Source organism: Epinephelus moara, chromosome 4, assembly GCF_006386435.1.
Source record: "Epinephelus moara isolate mb chromosome 4, YSFRI_EMoa_1.0, whole genome shotgun sequence".
Taxonomy (NCBI): domain Eukaryota; kingdom Metazoa; phylum Chordata; class Actinopteri; order Perciformes; family Serranidae; genus Epinephelus; species Epinephelus moara.
In genome coordinates, this window is record NC_065509.1 from 10,731,903 (window position 1) to 10,736,329 (window position 4,427).

General features: G+C 40.1%; 1 non-coding gene across 1 annotated transcript; it reads right to left on the reverse strand.

The window, feature by feature from the left end:
- Window positions 1–1,044: 1,044 nt before the first annotated feature.
- trnal-gag (transfer RNA leucine (anticodon GAG)) lies at window positions 1,045–1,126 on the reverse strand. The gene has a single exon. It is a non-coding gene; the product is annotated as a tRNA-Leu (tRNA).
- Between the last annotated feature and the right edge of the window lie 3,301 nt (window positions 1,127–4,427).

Consider the following 4,427-nt stretch of genomic DNA (forward strand, 5'->3'; position numbering starts at 1 on the left):
AAGCTCTTTGAACAACTGCTCCATCAGTGTGTTTGACTGGCAGCACTGCTGGTTAGTGATGGGCAAAAATGAATGAACAAATCTCAACTGCTTTTTTAAGCACCTGGTATTTACTGGGTCAGCCTGACAAACATCTGAGTGCTCATGAATCCCCAACTTTTCCCACTCACTGTTACTGTAGGGTACTATTCAGCTTGAACATTTTTTGAGATGATTAGAAAAACATCCTCAATGATGATGAATGAAGATGAATTTACAACAGATAATGTCCATTTGTGCCAAGTGCTAGTTTACGTCACTAGAATTCTCATTATCAATCAGCCATTTTGTTTGAATCAGTGTACACTTACATCACCAAAGGTTCCTCTTGTGCTGGTAGTGTACCCCCTCTCAAATAGGAGCTACAAAAGTCCATTAAAACTGCATTATAAAAACTACAATCTATCCTAGTTCCCACAGTTCAGACACATAAAAAAGGGGAATCTTAGAACTATGCTCTCACTGCTAATGATGGCCTCCCAAATGCACTGTCCTTGTAGCTCTGTGCAGAGCTAAATTATATAATGTTGAGAAGGCACAGGCTCACCCCTTTAAACTTCTGCCTTTGTTAGGTTGCATTCCTCAAAAGGGGTTTCCCATTTAATGTTTTTCAGGGTCAAAATGTTCTTGGATTTCTGAAATTAAAAAGAGTGGCAGTAGTGGCCTCAAAAACTTTTGCAAGTTGCATCAAGGACATCTTGATTGAGACACTTGAAGAAACAGATTTCTAATCTAAAAGTTCCTCGGAAGTATGCCCTAACTCTAGTAGACTTACAAAAGAGAGTACCAGAGTGGCAAACTTTATCTTAGGTAAATCTACTTGTAAAAGACATGTGCCAAAGTAGAAATGTTTGTATGTGGAAGGCTTGGGCGCAGCACAGTTTCACTGTACAGATCTGCTCTCACAAACTGTTATATATTAGTTAAGCAGCAGCATTCCATCTGATAGAAATTTCCTCCCAGTATAATCATCCTTGATTTTAGTAAAGATCACAGACATCTTATTGGCAGTGGTGGGATTTGAACCCACGCCTCCTGAGAGACTGGAGCCTCAATGCAGCACCTTAGACCACTCGGCCACACTTCCTGTTACAGGGTAAGCCTTTAACTGCTGTCATCACGCTGGTCAAATCTTTACTCATAAGAAACCACTGAGTCATAATGAAGAGTCTTTAAACACAGGCAAAAATAACTGAAGGAGTTTTAGTTAGACCAAAGGGTAGTTAAAGGCCTCTACCTTACAGATGTACATGTAACTACAGTGTCAACTACAGTAGCAACATGAGAAGACATCTCAGTTGAGACATTTGTAGCAATTAGCGATGTGTGATATTTGATTTTTTGCCGATATGAGATGTCCTGACATGTAATAACTCATTTGACCTATAACCAATATCGATTTATCCATTTATGTTTTCCCTACCTAATTTTAGTGATCATCAACTCTCTTCCGTAGTGGAATAAACATCATATTATGCATGCATACTGTTATTGTAATGGTCCACCAGTAGATGGAGAAATGAAATACAAACTTTCCATTTCAAAGCCAATATTGGCTGATATCGGCTGATTTAATGCATGTATCTTTACCTTTTGTGAAGGTCATGGACAAACGTCTGATTGTCTCCACTGGGATTTTTAACCTAGGCCTCCTGAGAAACTGGAGCCTTAATCCAGAGCCTTAAACACAGTGCATGTAAGGAAGGAGAATAGGCAGAATAATTAAAGGAGTTTTAGTAAAACCAATGTGTAGTTGAAGGCTACTGCAGCACAGCTGCTTGATGATAGCTACAGTAGCCAATGTCATCTGAGTATGGATAGATAAGCAAGATATCTGCCAGTTGATAGCATTTTGCAGTAGCAGTGGATGGTTTCGATCCATCGACCTCTGGGTTATGGGCCCAGCACACTTCCTCTGCGCCACTCTGCTCTCACTTGTGGCTAAAGTATGTCTTTGACTTGATGAGAAGTATTTCTGTAGTAAATCAAGTTGACATAGAAAAGGTACCAGATTGACACACTCTCTTCCTTGGTTAATGCAAGGCGCACCAAAGATGTACAAAAGCAGTAAGTTTCCTCATTAACAAGGTCCAGTGTTACCATCTAGACCACAAGATGCTAGTTAAGACACGTGACAACGGATGCCTCATTGACTGAAAGCTTAGCAATGTGGGTATGTGAAAATTGCTGGTTGACTGTATTTTCTATTAGCAGAGGATGGTTTTGATCCATCAACCTCTGGGTTATGGGCCCAGCACGCTTCCGCTGCGCCACTCTGCTCTCTGTTGCTGTTAATAGGTTGTGTATTTGCACTCTGTGATCTCAAATGAATTTCTTATTTGTGAGCAGACACGCAGTTTCACACTTGTCTCTGTTTTATGGTGGCCATTCACCTTTGGCTACCACTGATATCTAGTTCATGATCACTAAAACATGCTACTGCTTGAGTTTTTGTCAGCATCCAACTTCAGCCAACTCAAAGACATTAATGGCACAGTGCAGACACTATTGCCTTTTGCTCATTCCCAAGGTCTAATTGGTAGCATATCTCCAGGCAAACTGGAGCCCTAATCAAGTGCCTTAAACTACGCTTTCAGACAGGGGGTTCTTTTAACTGCCATGATCTCTGTTCTATCAAATGTTGATGGCTTTCTGCACCTTGAGTAGTAGTGTAACAGTCACCACTGTTTGTATGAGCAGTGTTTCTAAATCATGAGGAATTAAATAAGCCACCTGTTCCTAGCTGCCACTGTTTCACAATCAACAAATATTCACACAGTAAGCCATTCGCTGTTTTGTGATAAAGGTTTCAGCACACAAAGTTAACCAACTCTAACATAGCTTCATTTTCCAGGCTGGGATTTGAACTCATCAGATGGGCTTAAAGGGATAGTGCACCCAAAAATGTAAATTCAGCCATTATCTACTCACAGGCTACAGTGAGGCTAAAAACGTTCAAATGACGTTTTTCCAAGCAACTTTTTATGTTGGGGCTTCAGGACACTTGGATCACTATGGATGAGCAGTATGGAGATATTTTGTGGTTTCAGTTATGTGTTTTTGGACGTTTGAATCTGGGGCTCCATAAGCCTCCATTAGGCGGAGTTGTGTTGCTACCCACTCTCTCCTTGGATCTCCGCAAGTGTTGTGAGGACTCTAAAACTTCACCTGAGCCTCCATTGGCATATGGGTCAGTAGATAATGGCTGAATTTTCATTTTTGGGTGCACTATCCCTTTAAACCAGGGTAATACACATTGCTAATTCTTCATTCTCCAAGCTGTCTTTTGCTTTTGTTAGTGGTAGTGGTAGTTGTTAGTTTAAAAAAAGTAATATCTCATCTTCATGCTTTGTTTTCTGATCTTTCAATAACAAAAGAAACCTTACTACTTACTATCACCTGACATTACTTTCTTTACATCCACTGGACTACATCATTGTAAAGCTGTTTTTAGAGAATATCTAGTGTCCACCATGTTCACAATAACTATGGTGAATACATTGTCATACTATCCTCTTGGTAGCTATGTCTAAAACAATTGTCACAGTAAGTAAGACAGCTGTGGCTCAGGAGGTAGAGGGGTTTGTCCACCAATCAGAAAAGCAGCAACTCAATCCCCAGCTTCTCCTGCCTGCGTGTCAAAGCACCCCGGGGCAAGAAACCAAAACCCAAATTGCTCCTAATGGTGTGTGAATGTCTAGAAAACTGAGTAGCAAGGGGTTTCAAAAGAATGATTTTACCCAGAAAGTACTTTTTTATACAGGATTCATAGCATGTGACAGCTTTAGCAGCTTTTGGATTAAAACCCCAGAACAGGTATGTGACGTGTCAGAGAATTTCGGAACCAGAATTCAAATCCAAGCTTCAGAGAAAACATCTGAAAAGCACAGTGGATCAAGTTTGACCAAATATAGTCAACAGTATGCTCTAACATCTTTGTAGCTGTATGTGTTTGACTTTGTAGAGAGAATTCCACCCCAAAATGTAGGTTAAGCTGAATTAGGCAGTGCTGTATTGATTCACACTGTGGGAGAGTTTCCCAGCTATTGCTTGTCTTCTTTGGGATTAAAACAACACAGAAAGCTACTGCCCTCCCACTCTGAAAGAGAAAATCAGTAGTTACAGATGTCTTTTCCCATTTCATATCAATATAAGGCTTTGACTACAGGCAGGGTGAATTTTCGGTGTTTTAAACTTTTAACCATGGGGGCTCATAAAAATCTATCATAAGAATGTGAATATGTTGTCTAGCCTCACATGAAGATGAATACACTCAGATACACTCAAAATAAACACAAAAGCAATTCCTAATGTGGCATTAATTAAAATTGTCTGGCTATAAAGAGAATACCTGCGAGACAAAGCGGCAGAACAATACAGTAGTATTT